The sequence below is a fragment of the Pongo pygmaeus genome, chromosome 4 (genome assembly GCF_028885625.2).
Source record: "Pongo pygmaeus isolate AG05252 chromosome 4, NHGRI_mPonPyg2-v2.0_pri, whole genome shotgun sequence".
Lineage (NCBI taxonomy): Eukaryota > Metazoa > Chordata > Mammalia > Primates > Hominidae > Pongo > Pongo pygmaeus.
In genome coordinates this window covers 5,750,623-5,771,176 of record NC_072377.2, presented here as the reverse complement: position 1 = coordinate 5,771,176, position 20,554 = coordinate 5,750,623, and positions in this window count along the sequence as shown.

Genomic DNA, 20,554 nt, shown 5'->3' with positions numbered 1-20,554 from the left:
GCGACAGGGCTGAAGAGCTGATATGAACTGAGTTTTGAACTAGGCCTTAATGAGCCCCTGAAGCCTTAGCAGCACTGTAGTCTCCCTTTCTCCAAGGAGGATGTGTCCCAAAGCCCCCAGTGAACACTGAAACCACAGGTTGCACCAAACCTTCTATATACTATGTTTTCTCTTATATATGTACCTATGGTAAAGTTTAATTTATAAGCTAGGCACAGAAAGAGTTAACAGCAATAACTAATAATACAACAATTATGATAATATGCCAGCATCACTACCTTTGCATTTTGGGGCCGTTCTTAAGTAAAACAAGGGTGACTTGAATACAAGGACTGTGATACCACAACAGTCAATCTAATAATAGAGATGGCTGCTATGTGACTACCAGGCAGGGAGTCTAGACAGTGTGGATCCACTGGACATAGGGAGGATTTTTGTCCTGGGCAGGATGAGAAGGATGGTGTGAGATTTCATCATGCTATTCAGAAAGAATTTAAAACTTATGATTGCTTATTTCTGGAATTTTTTATTTAATATTTCTGGGCCACTGTAGACCTACAAACCAAAAATAAAACTCTAAGGCCCCCAACCATCTGAATGGACCCCTCCTCTTGGCCAAGGGCATTCCAGAGTTAACCTGAAAATCTAGTTCAGGCCACTATGGAAGAGGGGGTTGGACGTACCTCATTCTACCCCTCCAGCATTAACATCATCACAGACTTTAAGTCTGATAAGAAACATGTACAACCTATTCTCTCTGAAGCCTGCTACCTGGAGGCTTCATCTGCATGATAAAACCTTGGTCTCCACAACCCCTCATCTTAACCCAGACATTCTGTTCTACTGATAATAACTCTTTCAACCAATTGCCAATTAAAATATGTTTACATCTATCTATGACCTGGAAGGCCCCCCTCCCACCTTCGAGTTGTCCCGCCCTTCCAGATCAAATCAGTGTAAATCTTACATGTATTGATTGATGTATTATGTCTCTCTAAAATGTATAAAAGCAAGCTGTACCCCAACTACCTTGGACACATATTATCAGGACCTCCTGAGGCTGAGTCACTGGTGCGTCCTTAACCTTGGCAAAATAAACTTTCTAAATTGACTGAGATATGACTCAGTTATTTTGGGTTCACAGACCAAAGGTAACTGAAAACACATAAAGTGAAACTGCAAATAAGTGGGTGCTACTATATCTGTGTGCAGACAGGGAGGCGAAAATTAAACACAAGTGCACACACACATGAAACAACTTGAGACAAGCCTGGAAACTAAAATTCCAAAGTACATGAAGAAAGACAGTCCCAGTGATGGAAGTCTGAGCTTCACAAACTCACTAAAGAAAGCAGTCATCCCAAAGAAAGTGCAAGTGACAGAGCTGTCTTCCAAAAGAGAGAATGGCATCCAAAGAGACAAAATAAGAGCAATAGAACAGAAAGCTAATACAAACCAAGTAGAAAGAGACTAGTTAAAGAGCCAGTTAGAAAGTATTAAAAAATAAATTTCAACAGGGTAATTAATGTGTAGTAAGAATAAGGTGTTAGGGAATTAAAATGTTATGGTGGCAAATATCCAAGTCTCATGGCCCCAAATGTGTTACCAGTGGAAGGTATCCAAGTAACCGGCAGTGAGTCCGTAGAGCTCTGCAGCAACCTTAGTTCTTGCCTCCTCAAAAGAAAAAATTCAACTGAGGGGCATACGGCAGAAGAGGAGAGCGGGACAAGTTTCAGAGCAGGAGTGGAAGTTTATTTAAAAAGGCTTTAGAACAAGGAAGAAAAGAAAGTACGCTTGGAAGAGTCCCAAGTGGGCACTGAGGTCAGGGGCAGTGTTTAACCTTGACCCTAGGACTTTGTAGGCTTGCCCCTTTCCCATGATTCTTCCCTCAGGGTGGGCATTACTTCCGAGATGCACAGTGTCTTCCTTAGCCTTGGGAAGTGAGCACAGGCAGTGTGTTTAAGAAGCTGTGCACATGCCGGTCTGAGGCGTTCTTCCCTTTTCCTGTGGAGTGCCCCCAGTGGGTCATACTCCGCCATTTTGTCTCATGCACACACCCAGGAAGTTACTTCTCTCTGGCGCCTGCATTCAATGAACACTTTACTGCAACAGGTGTGGGGTATCAGGAAATGACCTCTCCCTGGCACACGCTGACAATTTATCACTTTTAGAGAAGCAATGGGATCATTGTCGAACCATGACCTGACATTCCTAGTGGATGAGGGAGGGCCTTTTCCTGCCCTGCGCATGCTTGTCTAAATACCTGTAACAAAAGCCAGTACCAGAGTACTCAACCTGAATTACAGAGAAATTTAAAATAAAGAAAATATAAAAATGATCCTAAAAGAGTAAGGATAAATTGAGAAGCTCCGACATTCACCTGGAGTTGGAGTTAGATGGAATGGTGAACAGGCAACATTTGAAGAGATAGTGGCTTAGAATATCCCTGAAGTAAAAAGAGACATAACTTCACAGGTGTTTCCTGGGTGTATGTGCAACAGGGCAAACTTTCAAAGTCTGTATCTAATTACATCATAATGAAACTGAAGAATATCAGGGGTAGAAAGAAACTTAAAAAAGTTTCCAGGAGATAGAAAAAAAAAGTTAACCCCCAAAAGGCTGATAATTTCTTAACTAAATATTAAAATTAACCACTGCCTAGAAAAATCCATTAAAGGATTAAGTACATCAATTAAAAGATTTAGTTCATGCAGATAGCATAATTACTCATGATACAAATTGAAGTATCCCATTCAAAAAAGGCAATTCCAGGCACAACCTCATATTACTAAGAACCATAAACTCTTTTTTTTAATTAATTAATTTATTTATTTATTATTATTATACATTAGGTTTTAGGGTACACGTGCACAATGTGCAGGTTAGTTGCATATGTATGCATGTGCCACGCTGGTGCACTGCACCCACTAACTCCTCATCTAGCATTAGGTATATCTCCCAATGCCATCCCTCCCCCCTCCCCCCACCCCACAACAGTCCCCAGAGTGTGATGTTCCCCTTCCTGTGTCCATGTGTACTCATTGTTCAATTCCCACCTATGAGTGAGAATATGCGGTGTTTGGTTTTTTGTTCTTGTGATAGTTTACTGAGAATGATGATTTCCAATTTCATCCATGTCCCTACAAAGGACATGAACTCATCATTTTTTATGGCTGCATAGTATTCCATGGTGTATATGTGCCACATTTTCTTAATCCAGTCTATCATTGTTGGACATTTGGGTTGAGAACAATAAACTCTTATCACTAGAGTATATCTTTGAGTTCTGTTCAACCTCTTACTCTGTCTACACTTTCAAAGTCTGCAAATCTTTGGATTTGCACATGAATAACCCTCAGATCTGCCCTTTCAGTCCTGCTGGCTTCCTCCCCACACAAATACCTGTGACCATCTCCTCAGCTTTGATACTCAGTCCCACTCAAGGAACTCTTCAATCAGTAGGATAACATCATGTGAGTTGCCTTTTTTTCTTATCTTGGTGAATGCTATCTGCATCCATTGCACAGTACTAATACACTATCTTATGATTTATTTACATGGTGCAGCAATATGTTTCTTCGGTGTAAAGCAAAACATAATTTTTATCTGATATTGCATTTTGCAAGCAAACCCTTAAATAGTTCATTAATTGTTAAATAATTATGTAGATGGCTTGAAAATTATTTTATAATGTGCACAAATCTTTGGCAAATTTTCATTTATAAGTTTAAATTTTTTTTAATGATATTGGGAGAAATCAGTGGGCATTTTTATTGAGCTGGTAACACATTACAATTTTCCCCATGTAAAATAACAAAACATAGCCTTCTGCTTTCTGAAAATTCAGAATTAGTTTAGATTTGTGTAATGAAAGGTACTTGGATTTGCAATGCAGTCATTATTGCAGTCACAGTTGATTTTTCACCTTCTGGTTTAAGGTCTTGTTGTGCAACAACACAAGAAACTCATCTACAGAAAGCTCTGCAATGGAACCCGTATTGTAAGAGGGATTCGGTGACCCAACAGAGTGGGACTAGCACACCTGTTCCTTCGGGTCAGATCCTACCTGCCTCTTCATCTGTGCACCATTCCTCTCCCACCCGTAGGATCAGTTCATCCAACTTGAGTTTGTCTGATCAGTCGTGATTTTAAGTAGGATGAGAGTTAAGTCCTGCATGTGAGGATACAGTATTGAATTATATTTGCAGCTTGGACTAGCATGAGGGTTCTAGGTCCTCTGTTCCCGTGACAATGTTGAATTTTACCTGAGCCTTGTGATCCTGAACAATAGTGATAATTGAAGAAACCCTCCCGCCCTCTTTTGTCCTGGGAAGCAGTTTATTGCAAAGAACCGCTCTTCTCTGTGTAACGTATACAAGACTCACAGTTGCTCCTCTGTCTATGTATGGAAAAAACAGACACAGATCCTTCAAATTCCCATTCCTTGCCTCCTAAATAATGAGCTGAACTCTTTGCACTCACTCACCAATCTGCGGTAGATACCTGATCCACCAAAACTTCTCTCCTTCTCCCAGGTCTCTGAACTTCAATTTATCCTCCATCTGAACCAGCAGACAATCTCTCCTTAACCACCTGTCTCAGGAATCATTTACCCATAGGGAAAAACACTCCCTGATGGATTGTGCCATCACACCACCTACTCTCCTAAAGCCAGCTCTTTCTAGCCTCATTCACTTCTTTCTATAAAAGTGCAGATGTTTTGGCCAGAGACAAGTGCAGATGTTATGGCCAGAGCAGGCTCCCTACATCAACAGTTCCCCTCCCTTCATTGAAACAGTCCCTTTGAATAAAGTTTTTCTTTATCTAGTTCCAGGTTTGCTCTTGTTTGACACCAAGTACTTAAATCTTTATATCTGAGGTCCTGGATCTAGGCTTTTATTTCTGAAATTCCCCCAGGGTCAAAAATCCTGTCCTTAAATTCTGAGCTTGGTAGCCAGCACTCACTCCACTAACACCTAACAGTGAGGTCAGCCACTGCTTCAGCTTGGGAAAACTGTAGTCTCTGTTTCCTGTCAGCCTCTGACTCCACGGCCTGGGATGCTGCTACCTTACTTAATTCCTATAGTTTCAGTGTTTTCTTCATCGTGCGATAAACACTTATTAAGTCACGTGGGTGAATTCACTAGGCTAACCTAGGCTTCCTCCCGCATCTTGTAGCTGTGGGCTTTCCTACAGTGTCTACCTCAGCCCAGTGAGTGGGTTTGATCTCATATTCTAGCTTCTCAGAGTCTTCTCAATTCCCCTGTATCTCAAAATTTGAAAAAAAATCATCGCAGCACTTCTATTTTAAAATAATGAGGGAGTACTGGGGAAGATATTTTACAAAACTCATGGAAGCCAAGACATTTTATAGGGTTTATAACATTAAAACAAACTATAAACAATGTAATTGCCCTTCTTTAAAGAAATGTGTTTAAAAATTTCATCTATGTATATGACAAACCTTTATAAAACATTTAAACAAGCAATCCAGATCTTTAAAAATCAATACAGTTAGATCTCAGAAAATATGCTGAGTTTAAACATTTTGGATTAAATTTCCCTAAGGATTACAAATATCAATTTCCAGTAGAATGACCTATCTTCAGATATCAAACTATTCAGCAAGTAAGATATTTTGGCAGCAACTTTTCACTAAGATTTACATTTTGGAATAACTTAAATTGAACTGTGATTATCTCTATATTAGGATGTTCACTACTTTCTACCATAGCAACCATCTCCTAAATAATTTCTGCATGCTTGGAATTTGTGCATAAACTTTGCTGAAATAATTTAATTTGGAAATGTAAGGCCTTCCCTGAAGTAATTTGGCACTCATGAGACATTGGCTGTTTTTCCTTGAATATTTTTCTGATAACTAACATTAATGTAAGCTTGTGTAGCTAGATGATACCTCATCTTATACACACATATGTCAACCACAGGATTGGTTGACCACACATATGTCAAATGCAGAACTACAGGGTACAGTACTCAATAATAGCCCAATGGAATCAAAGTATCCTTGTCTCTTAGCTAGAATTGTTCCCATGCAGATTCAGCTGTTTAATAAATATGGTTATTATACACTAGAAACTTTCAGAAGACTGCTTCTCGTCCTTCCTCTGTCACCTCAGTAAGAGCAAGTCCTCTCCAAGTTGTCCTCCATGAGAAAAAGGTGTGGAGAGTGGAGAGAGCACAGATGCATGTCGGATTTGGTTGGATCAAGTTGTACCTGTACCACCTTCAAGCTTTTGACCATGGCCAAGTCACCTAAACACTGGTTCTCATCTCCCTCACTGGTGAAATCATCTAAGTCCCTCTTTATAAAATTGTTATTCTGCAGTGAGATAACACATGCCAATGCACTTGAGAGGCTGAAAGCATGACTCAATGAAAGTCACCACCAAAAACAGAGAAAACTTCCATGCCAGCTTTGATTTCAATCCCCATGTTTCAGATAACAAGTGCCACCAACTCAAATTCAATTTCAGTTAAGAGCCCCTTACACAACTGTGGTAATTTCCTTCTGCACATAAAATGCACATTATTTTATAAACCCAGAGTAAACTGCTATTAAAGACTTAAAATATAACAAGCCCCCCAAATTTTCTAATTCTGTGTGACTAAGTCATAGGGGTTACAGCAGATTTGAATCTGACTTCAACCAGAGGTAAATTGTCCTAGCAACTCAGAGACCCATGAAAGACAAACTGATGTTGTTACTGAAATTCAATGAGATTTTGGGAAAGAGTGTTATGCAGCATTGTTACAGTAAAACTTCCCTAATATAAAAATTGGTATCAGAAGCGGTATTTGTTAGCTGCCCTAACAAATACAGAAATTACATGGCATTGGCAGAGTGGCAAGCAATAGATAAATGATATTGGAGGCTGAAAAAATGGTTATCTATGTTATGCAATGGCAAAATATTTGGTCAAATTATTATCTCTGATAATCTAAAGTCAGAAAATTTTCTAATGGACTGACCTGGTGGCACCGGACAAAGAGGTTATAAGTCAGATTGTGGTAGTATGTGTTTATTGTTATTATTCTATTTGACAAAGTTCTTTAAGGAGGGTTTGATTTCATAAAAGAACTACAGAGTTTCAAGCGGAATTAAAGGGAATAGGTAGCATCTAGAAATTTCAGATCCTGAGGATTTGAAAAATAAAACATTTCTCATTCATGTTTACACAATACATGGGCTTCAGCATACCTTCTCATAACACTGAAGGCACTTGTAAGCAATGCTGCAAGATAGATTACAGAGCATCTGGAGGTTTTAATACATCCAGGATGTATGGAATGGATGGTCTCCTGGGTATCCATTTCCCATATTGCTAGATATGTTACTTTTTTCTTTCCATGTTCTCAGTGATTTTCCTTCTACTTCAAGAAGTAGCAATAAGGAGCTGCTTTGTATAAATTTATTGAGGTCTAAATCCACCTTGATTCTGGTAACCCAGTTGCCAATAGGTGTGCCATGATGGGTGTTCCTGCATAGTCCAGCTTCTCCCAGACTGAAGGTCAGACTGTATTATCTGTCTAACCTGGCAATATGTCAAGACTTTCTTCTAGTGTTGGTCTTTTATGAAAACATATGAATGGTCTTTTGTTTTCCCTTTGAAACTTATGGAGCCAAAAATTATACAAACTTTCAAGGCACATTACATATGCTTGGTGATGAAGTGTCAAATATAAGGTGTTGATATATATAATGATGCTTGAAGAAGAACTGAGGAAGAATTTTGACATTAAGAAGGAAATAACTAATCAGTCTATCTTGAAAAGAAAGCATTACATTTAAAAATCAAAAGACACCACATACTCATTAAAATAGCTGAAGTCTAGAATGCTTACAATATGTGAAGCAATAGTAGCTCTCATTTATTTCTAGTGAAAATGAAAAATGATACAGCAACTCTGAAAGTTAGATTGGCAATTTTTTACAAAGTAAACATAGTCTTCCCCTAGAATCTAGCAATGGTGCAGCTATGTATTTACACAACCAATATGAAAACTGATGCCCCAACAAAAACCTGAACATAAATATTTATGGCATTTTCATTCATAATTGCTGAAAACTGAAAGCAATCAAGAAGTCCTTCAATAAATGAATGGATAAATGATCTGTGATAGATTTATACAATGGAATAATAATCAGTGATAAAAAGGAAATGAGCCCTCAAGCCAAAAGAAAATGTAAATGAACCTTAACTGCATATTGCTTAGTGAAAGAAGGCAATCTGAAAAGGATGTATGATTCCAATTATATGACATTCTGGGAAAGGCAAAACTATAATGACAATAAAGAGATCAGAGGTTTCCAGGGGTTCACAGGAAAAGGGGAAATAAGTGAAGCACAGAAGGATTTTTTTAGAGCAATAAAACCATTCTGTACAGTACTGTAATCGTAGATACCTGACATTATACATCTGTCAAAACCCATAAAATTTTACGGCACAAAGAAAGAACTTTTACATATGCAAATTAAAAGAAGATCAATTAGGAATTTGGAGGATCTCCATGGGAATGCAGTCTGTGACAAAAGAATATAACTGTATTACAAATATATGAAACATCTTCACTAAAGGGGATAGGGGAAACTATGAAGAGGACCAGAATTTGTAAGACTAAGGACAAAAGAAACTGTACTTAAGCACTGTAGTCTGGTTGATAAAGTTGTTACATATGGAAGTATAGATTAACAATTCTGATACTATTATACATGTGTACTAGAATTAAAAAATGAACTGAACAGATTGTGATTGGTAGGAGGCAGATTTATCTCTGTTGGAGGAAGAGTTTACAGATAATCTAGAGAAAGAGGCTAGAATAATTCAGATAGTAATGGATTATGTTAGGAGATGTTGAGGCTCAGAAACCAATACCCCAAAATTTTAACATGCTGAGCTAAAGAAGCCTCAAGGTTTCTCTGACCTTTCCGCCTCCCACTTTCTTTCCCAAAGAAGTTAGATTTTCTTTATCTGCCTGAGATTCAGACCCACCAAGGAGGATAATTGTTTTTTCTTCCCCTCCCTGTAAGATCATGCATGTAACCAAACCTGAACAGACCCTTTTGCAAGATAATGATTGTGTCCAAGGATCATTTGAATCCCAAAAATACCAATTTGCAAGTTAATTTATGTTCCCCATCCAATAATTCTCCATACCAATCATTTATTGCCCCTCAACAAAATTCTTCTCTTCCCATAACAAAGATCCAAGCCCCCATTATTTCTGTAATTTCAAGGTGGTATATAAGCTTCTGTAACTCATTGAGGGGATGGGTTTTCATTCTGAAGACTCCTGTGTATACACATTAAATGAGTCTGTATACCTTTTCTCCTATTAATCAATCTACCTCAGGTCAGTGATTTTTCAGCAAACCTTGACCGTTAACCTCCTTGCGGCCATTGACCCCACAGAGACATCAATATAAACTTGTAGTTAGCTTAATAGAGATGCATGGCTATGTATAGAAATGTTTACAGACATGTGTACTTCTGGGGTTAGTATACACATATATTCCTTTGATTCGTCAGGTGAGAGGACCTACAAACAGACACTCTTACAGAAAAGAGCACACAAGCACTCAGATCTTGGTTTCTATGCTATTCAATAAGCAAGGAACAAGAACTACTTGGAGAAATAGCTTATTATAAGACTGGAAAGAACATGTACAAGATGACACATCTTATAGCATCAAACCATGATGGAATGTTATGGTCTGAATGTTTGTGTGTCCCCAAAATTCATATGTTGAAATTCTAACTCCAAATATGATGGCATTAGGATGTAGAAGGTAGGCCATTCTCTGGGAAGTGATTAAATCATGAGGATAGATCCATCATTGAAACTGCCTTTGTAAAAGTTATAACAATAAAAGCAATCTAACCTAACTGACTTCGTCTTGCTTCTAACTTCATACGCTAACTGCATTTGTTAAATTTAAAACAAAGATAATAATAGTTCCTTCCTGAAACTGACTCCTCCTTGCTGGGGGACAAAACCACCTCTGTAAGACTAATACAAGGCCACTAGTTTAGAATTACAGAAGGGGTCTGAATTCTGCTAAAATGTAGGCATAAACATTAATCAGCTATTGTTTCCTAGCTTGCCTTTTTTCAATAACTTCCCTGATTGCTCCTATAGATCACATCACTATTGTCTAAACCTAAGATTGGTCTTTGAAATATTTTTCAGACTTTGGCATTCTGGCAACCAACTGACTCCAATGGGACCCATGAGTCATACCAATGAACTGACTCTACCGTGATCTCCAACCCCACAGGAACTGACTTAGCACACGAAGATGGTTTGTATACTCCTATGGTTTCATCCTCAACCAATAAGTCACACCAAGTCTCTAGTCTGCTACCTTCAAATTATCCTTAACATCCTGGCCTCCAAGTTCTTGGGGCAGGGGATTTGAGAAATGTTTCACGTCCTTCTGCTTGGCTGGACATGCAATTATTAAACTCTTTCTTTGCTGCAAAACCTGCTGTCTCAGTGCATTGGCTTTTTTGGGCAGCAGGCAAGAAGAACCCATCAGGCTGTTAAAACAGTAATAGGATTAGTTCCCTTACACAAGAAACCCTAAAAAGCTCTCTCACCATTTTTTCACCATATGAATATACAATGAGAAGAAAGCAGTCAGCAGCCTGGAACAGGGCCCTCACCAGAACCCAACTATGTTGGCACCGTGAACTTAGACTTCTGAGCTTCCAAAAGTATGAGAAATAAGTTTCTGTTGTTTATAAGCCACTCAGTCTATGGCAGTTTGTAATAGAACCCTGAAAGGACTAAGATATGGAGGGATGTCAAATACAAATTCCAACTAAAAGAACTCCTAATGTCCAAAGTGCAAACAATTTGAACAGTAAAATAAAAGAGTATTTATTAATCTATACAATGAATATCCATATATCTGTTCTGATCTAAAGGAAGAATTCAATAAATAAGTAAGGGAAATGGAAGCAACAAATCTCAGTTACAAAAGAATCCCAAATTATTTCTATAGATATTGTTCCCTGAAGATGTTGTATCACAAATCTCCACTCCTTAGGTCTAGGCTCTCCCAAAGAGTCTAGATATGAAAAAGTGTCTAGACTTTCTAGAGTCTAGCATTCTAGAGCCTAGACAATATAGACAGGAAATAGTGTACTTCACATTGGGGAAATCTAACAAACACTGCCCCAGCCAGGTGACCAACATCAATATCAAAAGTGTTAAGTCATGTTGATATATGTACCCTTGATACAATGTGATGAAAATGTCACATTACCTCCATGGTCTTCCTACTGGAAGATCATAACCCCAAGACAATCATGAGAGAACATCAGAGAAGTCCAGTTGAGGGACATTCTATAGATTATCTTTCCTCATACTCCTCAAATCATCAAGGTTATCCAAAACAAGCAATGTCTACAAAACTATCACAGCCATTAGGAGTCCAACAAGACATGACTACTAGATGTAACAAGATATCTTTGATGGGATCCGGGGACAGAAAGGGGACATTAGATAAAAACTGAGGAAACATGAAAGACGTATAAACTTTAGTTAATAACAATGTATAAATAATGATCCATTCATTATAACAATGATATATACTAATGTAAGATATTAATAATAGGAGAAACTGAATATCATGTATGTGGGAACTTTCTATACTATGCTTATAATTTCTCTGTAAATCTAAAACTGTTCTAAAATAAAAAGTTTATTTCAAAAAAGGCCTCTCGTTTTGTGAACACTTCCAAAGTTATAGTAAAGTGATAGAAGCAAAACAAATGTTCTCAGATTTTGCTAAGAAGGCTGAATTTAATGAAATGCACAGTGAAAATTCTGAAGCACAGGGAACTTACCCCGGGAACTGACTGGCCATAACCCCAATCCCTCCAGAGGACAGAGGGAAAGGAAGAAGAGAAGTCACAAATGTTTCTGGACAAATGCTTGCAAGAAATATTAAATAATGCAGAAAAATGATTGCTGTTGCAAATGAGTTTGACCATGACTTGAACAAAAACATCACATTAAAGATACAATTTCAAGTACAGTTGTGTTCTCAGAAATTGTACATTCACAAACAAAGGGAATGCAAATACATGCTGTTGTGTATTGAATTGTGTCCCTCAAAAAAGATGTTGAAGTTCTGATCCCCAATACCTGTGAGTATTTGGAAATAGAGCCTTGCAAATGATTAAGTTAATATGAGGTCATTAGGATGGACCCAGATATAATATGACTAATGTCCTTATAAATGGGAAATTTGGATTCAGACAGACACACATACAGGGAGAATACTGTGTGAAGCTCAGTTAGACTGTCCAAGCCACAGAACTCCAAAGATTGGCAGCAACCTCAGATAGCCAGAAAGAAGGTTCTCCCTCACAGCCTCAGAAGGGACCTACCCTGTCAACACCGTGATTTCGGACTTCCAGGATCCAGGGCTGTTAGACCGTAAAGTGGTGTTGCTTAAGCCACTTGGTTAGTGGTACTTTGTTATGGCAGCCATGGGGAGTTAGTACACATGGCTCTTTCCTTCCTTCTTTCCTTCCTTCCTTCCTTCTTTCATCCCTCCCTCCCTCCCTCCTTTCTTTCTTTCTTTCCTTTCTCTCTTTCTTTCTTTCTCTATTTCTTTTCTTTCTTTCCTTCCTCTCTTTTCTTTCTTTCTGTCTTTTATTCTCTTCTCTCTCTTTCTTTCTTTCTCTCTTTCTCTTCCTCTTTCTTTCTTTCTTTCTTCCTCTCTCTCTTTCTATCTTTCTTTCTTTCTCTCTCTCTTTCTTTCTCTCTCTCACTCTGTCTTTCTTCTTAATGTTTTGCCAATTGCATGCCTCCAATTATTCACTTCTAGGGCATCACATATGATTAAGAGAGACCACCTACCATTTCTGTGAATTCAGATGTGAACCAACCCCAAGTCGTGGACACTCTCTCTTTCACCTGCTTACTCTTGTCGACATTCGCCACCCACCAAACAGCAACAGTGACGACAGACTCCTATCTCTTTCTCCAACAAACCCCAATCAACAACATTTGAATTCATAAAATAATTTTACTTCAGTATTTCTTTGTTTATACATTTGATTTTGCAGTCTTTTTGTATTAATTATGTATGTTTAACATACTGTTTTATTATTTTTGTTACATTACATGTTCATTTCAGTGTAGAAGGAAAATATAATTAGCACCTTGGTCTTTACAGTATCATTGCATACTGCAAACAAATACACAATCTAATGAGTTCATTAAGTGTTAAATAGGTACCTGGTATTTTAAATTATTTATATTGAGAAGAAAGTGAAAGTTTTTTTTTTAAATCTTTAAAATTTAAAATGGTGACAGTATTGGTTAGCTGTGATACAGTATTTTTGTCCCATTGTGGCTACACTGCTCTCCAACATGAGTCTTATGAATCAGCAGATCGAATGGCACTCAAAGGATCTGTGACAAGCAAGGCTACTGAACAGGCACTAAGGTCCACTCCAACCAATGACTCAAATCACAGAACCTTAGGTTTCCAAAATAAAACTTCAGATAAATTTTCTGCTTTTGATGTACATCTTCCAACTTGCTACCGAACTCTTGTAGTCTCCTAGCCATAGGATTGGGTGTGGGCAGCAGGAAATCCATCATCAAGTAGAAACACATGCAAGATATAGGGTGCTGTAGAGTCCTGAAAGCACAAGTGAGCAACATGACCATTTGGCACAGATCTCATGGAACTCACTTCCTCTCTCGCTCCTGTCCCTCAACTCACACCTATGAACTCATGCAGAGTTCCCTATGGATTAGTTGACTGAGGAAGAAAAATAATACTCGGGGTTTTTATATAGATCATTTTTACAATATGGTGGCAACAATCAGTGGTTGACAGCTACAACATTATTGCATCACACAGGGATGTCCATAAATGTAAGAGGTGAGGGAAAATTATCCCAGTAGCCAGAATTTTGAGCAATATAATTTGTTGTCCACATGTTCCAGACTAAAAGACAGAAGAGAAACAGCTATATATTGATTTACAAGCTATGGCTAATGGGTTGGTTGAATGGTCAGGGACTTGGAATGAACAGTATTTTGGGGTTGAAAGGCTGGGTAACAGGTGCATAGAAGGATCTTTCAAGATAGGCACAGGCTGTGAAGATGTTTGCAAGCCGTACGAATGTCTACCAGAGGGCATCTCTGCAGAGGAGGAGTCTGTAAGAACCAGGTGAACTGTCTGTTCATTGTCATTCTTCCTCAGCCACACCGGTGCCAAACCAAAGGGCATGATGTCTGGTATGAGACCATCCATGGGGTCAACAACATGGAATTCCTCCCAGCAACATGGATCTGGCTCCTGTTGCTGTTGAATTCCATTCTGACAAGAGCTCCATGCCCCGGCATGGTCATCTTTCCTTGAGGGGCCATCCAAGTACCTTGCTCCAAGCTGATTATGTGAAACAACTTCTATCATGAAAGGTGCAATGATTTGTACTCTCTGAAAAATACATATATTCCACATATGAATATGGATATGTATTTGCATTTCTGATATTTAATGCTTCTGTCAGCAAAAACCTCTGTGGGTATGGGGAATACCCGATTCACCATCACCCTGTCTCATCATCATAACTCCTAATAACGCAATGAGTGTTACAGGGGAAGATGCTAATTCCCTGGAGGACTCAGTGGTGTTGCTACACAGTAAGGGCAGAAGGGACTAAGTTTAGAACCTAGGGGATCCTCAGGGGTTCATATTACTGCTCACATCCTATGTAAAATATAAGTGGGAAACTATAGAATCCTAAATGGAAAAACAAGATCACTTTAAAAATAAAGGTTTGGGTTACTTAAAAAATAAAAGTTTGGGCCACCCTAACTCACCCAGGAGTAGCTGTAGTACTACCTGAGAACAGAGGAAACATGGACTGGAATTACAGTTATCAACTATGTTTCCATTACAGAAGCATGGACTCTAGCAGCTTTGCATATTTCTTTTCTAACTTGTTATAACTTGCATGTATTTACTAATTTTTCTCCTTCCTCTTTTCCTCTATATTTTATGTAAGAATTGTTAGTTGTTATGAATTTTACAATTTAGTCTTTAAGTTACAGAATGTTCACATGGGATTGTGACTGAACTATCAGAGAAATCAGCATTATCTGAAGGTAGATACAGTGACTTTTGAGAGTGGAGTCTGCCCTCTTGGTAGGTGAGACCGTCTTCATCTTGATGAGGCATAGTTGCATTTTCTAAGCAGAAGTCTGCAGTTGCTAAAATGGAAAGGGTTTTAAATACAGGGTGTACTTGGATGCTCAGCAGCCCAAGGGGTGGACTGTTCAGTCATTTGTTATTGTTTCTCAGCTCCTGGACTGTGTGATCCTGGGACTGCAACCCCGAAACCATTTCTCATTCATTCTCACTCATTTCCTGTCAGGTTCTGACAGTCAAGATATTGGAAGAAGATTGAAAGGGAAAAGGCACTTTCTTCCTGGGTCCATCTCCTCTAAGCATCTGTCTCCCGCCCACAAACACATGCAACAAAGGGCAGCTATAGTTCAAGGCTCTCACTTCTTCTGGCATCAACTCCCAGGACAAATGCCATAGCACAACTCTCAGTGCTCCAAGATCCAACCATGTGGCAATTTGCCCTCACATCTAAACACGAACAGTCTGTCTGTTGCCCCATTCTGAGGTCTGGGCATTAGCCTTGTAGGGGTCCACCTCTGAGCTTCAAAGCCAATTATCCCACTTCCTTCCTGTGTTTCCCCAACTGTAGAGAGGTGATGGCTGTTTCCTTCAAGTTACTAGTAAATGCATCACCTAAAGCCTGGAGGTGTTAAGTACTTCCAAAATTTACTAATTACCTGGGTTACCCTTTCCTTGCCTTTTTAGAGTCTCAAATTTTATGTAAACAATTACTTGTGTCCTCTGTTAGAAATACCTGGCATGCTTTCTTCTTTCTGCATTAAATCCTAATCGATTCCGTTCATCAGGGGAAATCTGCACCTTCTGTGTGTGGAATATTCGGAATCCTCATGCTGCTTGTGGCTGCAGTGCACTTTGCACACGTGGAACTGAAGCCAATCCCTTATGAGGCAGTGACCGTGACCCACAGAGAAGTGTAGCAAGGAGTGTTGCCTCTCCAAGGCCATGGCTAATTGTGAGAAGGAAAAACCAATATAACAAAAATATTGGACTTGATGAGCCTGAGTCTGACAGAAAATTACACAACATGTTACCACACCTGGGTGGTGAAAGGATGGTCTGCAGATGAAAAATGGCCTGTTTTGAGTTTGCAGAGTAGATTAATTTACCCTAATTTCCAGGGAATTACCTAGAAAGAAAGGAGCATGAAAGGTGAATTTTAGTCTCCTAGATTGGATTCTGGATTTCTAAAGTAAATAAAACTATTCCTAGAGAAAGAGGGGTTCCAATGCAGTTAAATGGCTCAAACTTTCAGAGAACCAAGTGGGAGCAACCTCCTGGGGTCCCCAAGAACTGGATATTGATGTTGGACTCCAGAACCCAGTCTGCAGTGGTAGCCCTCAAACTGCCATTGAGTTAAATAGAACTTGATGAGCTGACATTCTTGTACCAAGCAATCTTCCTTCCAGAGAAACCTAAGCCTGAGCAACCAACCTACAACTATGTTCTGAAATAAACCCAGTTTTTTTTTAAGATAGATTCATCCAAATATAGATAGTTCCCCTGTCCTTTCACTGGGAGAAACTTTCCTGAAGTTAGAATAACATGTGATATATCTAACCCACAAGGACAGAAGAGAAAACAAAGTTATAGGGATGGCAGAATTATACAGGTAAATCGCAGCAGCCAGCCCCTGGGTGTCAAGTACAATTGTGGTGTCTGTCTTGGAAATAATGGGTGGCTGTGTCAGCAAAACTAGGCATGGCTTCCATCTCAGAAAAATAAAATCCTCATTGGACAATAATTAGTATCAGCAAGTTTTGAGTTCTCGAATATGGTTGAAAATTGTAGGTGAGAATTTCTTGGTGCCTGATTTCTCATTGTCTTGAACCCACAAAAGCTACATGAAGTATTCTGGGAAGCTTATGCGTGACAACTAACACAGGATACAAGCCCTGATGAGCCAGGCTGAGCCACCTCCAACTGACTGCCTCTTGCACTGCAACTCAGGATTTCAGAAAATTGGCAACCAGAGGTGGCTCTGATGACTCAAAAATTCTTTTTCTTTACACTATTAAATCTCTGAAATAAAGATGGATAAATTTACAGTAGTGGGTGCCATGTGACATCCTTCAGCTTTAATTCTGAACCCAAATGCTATCCTGTGCTAGCCGATATGCCATCTTCATGGTGTGTGGTCACCTTATGGTCCACACATTTGATTACATTAAAATGTACTCTATTTTTCAGTATCTGTTGGCACTCTCAAAGCAGTAACATTTTGGAACTATTAGAGATATTTAACATAATAACTCTATTTCTCAAAGTGGTGATGTATTCTGTAAAGGCCACGAAGCTGGTAACTATGTGCCTCCTAAATGATTAAGATTTTATCAATTTGTGTTTCTTAAAGTGAAGAACATCGGCATTTAAGCTTACATACACACACCCCAAAATAAAACAAACCTTCCCCAACCACTGAGTTACTGTAAAGTTCTTATTTCTAAAAAATCTAAAAGCCATAGAGTATCATGTTTAATGTTGTGAAATTCACTGGAATCTGCTGCTAGTTTTTGATTTGGGTGAGTCCGTCTTCCCTCACAGTCATCCACTCTCCCAAAGGGACTTGTTTTTTAATTCAGAGAAGCAATTTTCAAAAGTTTAGAACCCCAAGGTTTGCCAAATGTGTGCTCCCGGAGGGAAGGCTGAGACCATTGCAAAGCGTTACCTGCACTGCACTGACTCATTATGAAGACGAACATGCCACTGACCCTCAAGAGTTTTAGACAATATTCCCTTTTCATCAATTCATCTCAATACAATTGCATTATAAAGGACCATCTCTGGCACTGACTGAATATTTCTAATATGCTTTTGCCATTTTACAAGTATGCCCAGAGTCAACCTTAGCTTCTTTAAGCTAAAAATTTCAGAAAAAAATAATCTAAGCTCACTTCCTCCTTTTCATGTTTCTCTGATTTAGATCTAATCATTTCCTAGTTTCCTTTGAAAATACTCCCATGTTGAGACTATTCAACACCCCACTGACAGTATTAGACAGATTACCAAGGCAGGAAACAAAGATATTCAGAACTTTAACTTGACACTTGACCAAATGGACCTAATAAGTATCTACAGAACACTCCACCCAAAAGCAACAGAATATAAGTTCTTCTCATCTGCACATGGCACAAACTCTAAAATTCAACATAATCAGACATAAAACAATTACCGGCAAGTTGAAAAACAACAACAACAAAACAAATCATACCAACCATGTTCTTGGACCACAGCATGATAAAAATGGAAATAAATACTAAGCAAATGTGCCAAACCATATAATTACATGGAAATTAAACAACCTGCTCCTGAATGACTTTTGGCTAAATAATGAAATTAAAGTAGAAATCAAGAAATTATTTTAACTTAACGAGAACAAAGATACCACATACCAGAATCTCTGGGACATAGCTAAGGCAGTGTTAAGAGAGAAGTTTATAGCACTATATGCCCACATCAAAAAGTTAGAAAGGTTTCAAATTAACAACCTAACACCACAACTAGAGGAAATAGAGAAACAAGAGCAAACCAACCCCAAAGCTAGCTGAACATGAGAAATAACCAAAATCAGAGCTGAAGAGAAGGAAATTAAGATGCAAACAAAAAAACAAAAAATTACAAAAGATCAACTAATCCAGGAGTTCGTTTTTTGAAAAAAGAAAAAAAATAAGATACACTGCTGGCTAGAATAATAAAGAAAAGGGGAGAAAAGATCCAAATAAACACAATCAGAAATGACAAATGGAATGTTACCACTGATCTCACAGAAATACAAATAACCATCAGAGACTACTATGAACACCTCTATGCATACAACCTAGAAAACCTAGAAGAAATGGGTAAATTCCTGGACACACAACCTCCCATGACTGAACTAGGAAGAAACTGAATCTCTGAACATAGCAATAACAAATTCCAAACTTGAATCAGTCATAAGAAGCCTATCAGCACCCCCCCGAAAAAAACCCAGGACCAGATGGATTCACAACCAAATTCTACCAGATGAGTAAAAAAGAGCTAGTACTACTCCTACTGAAACTATTCCCAAAAAATTGAGAAGGAAGGGCTCCTCCTTAACTCATTCTATGAAACCAGCATTATCCCGATACCAAAAGTTGGCAGTGACACAACAACAACGACAACAAAACTTCAGACCAATATCCTGGATGAACAGAGATGCAAAAATCCTCAGCAAAATTCTTGCAATCCAAATCCAGCAGCATATCCAAAAGCTAACCCACCATAATCAAGTAGGCTTTATCCATGGGATGCAAGGTTTGTTCTACCTATGCACATCAATATATGTGATTCATCACATAAACAGAACTAAAGACAAAAAGCACATGATTATCTAAATAGATGCAGAAAAGCCTTTCAATAAAATTCAACACCTCTTTATTGTTTAAAAATCCTCAGTAAACAAGGTATTGGAAGAACATACCTCAAAATAATAAGAGCATGTAGGGCAAGAGCCATGTATGGCAAACCCACAGCCAGCATCATGCTGAATGGGCAAAAGCTGGAAGCATTTCCCTTGAAAACCAGCACAAGTCAAGGATGCCCTCTCTCACCACTCATATTCAACATAGTACTGTAAGTCCTGGCCAGAGCATTCAGGCAAGAGGAAGAAATAAAGGGAATACAAATAGGAAGAGAGAAAGTCAAACTGTCCCTGTTTGCAGACAATGTGATCCTATTCCTAGAAAACCCCATAGTCTCTTCCCAAAACCTCTTTGATCTGAAAAACAACTTCAGCAAAGTTTCAGAATACAAAATCAATGTGCAAAAGTCAGTAGCATTCCTGTACACCAACAAGATGCAAGCTGACAGCCAAATCACAAATGCAATTTCATTCACAATTCCCACAAAAAGAATAAAATATCTAGAAATACAGCTAATGAGGGAGGTTCTACAATGAAAGGTACAAAACACTGCCTGAAGAAATTGGGAACAATACAAACAAATGGAAAATCATTCCATACTCATGGATAGGAAAAATCAGTATTGTTAAAATGGCCATACTGCCCAAAGAAATTTACAGATTCAATGCTATTCCTATCAAACTACAAATGACATTCTTCACAGAATTAGAAAAAAATTACAACTCATATGGAACCAAAAAGAGTCCAAATAGCCAAGGTAATCCTAAGCAAAAAGAACAAAGCTGGAGGCATCACATTACCCAACTTCGAACTATACTATAAAGCTACAGTAACCAAAAGAGCATGGTACTGACACAAAAACAGATATATAGACCAATTGGACAGAATAGACAACCCAGAAATAAGGCCACACACCTACAACTATCTGATCTTTGACAAAGTTGACAAAAACAAGCAATGAGGAAAG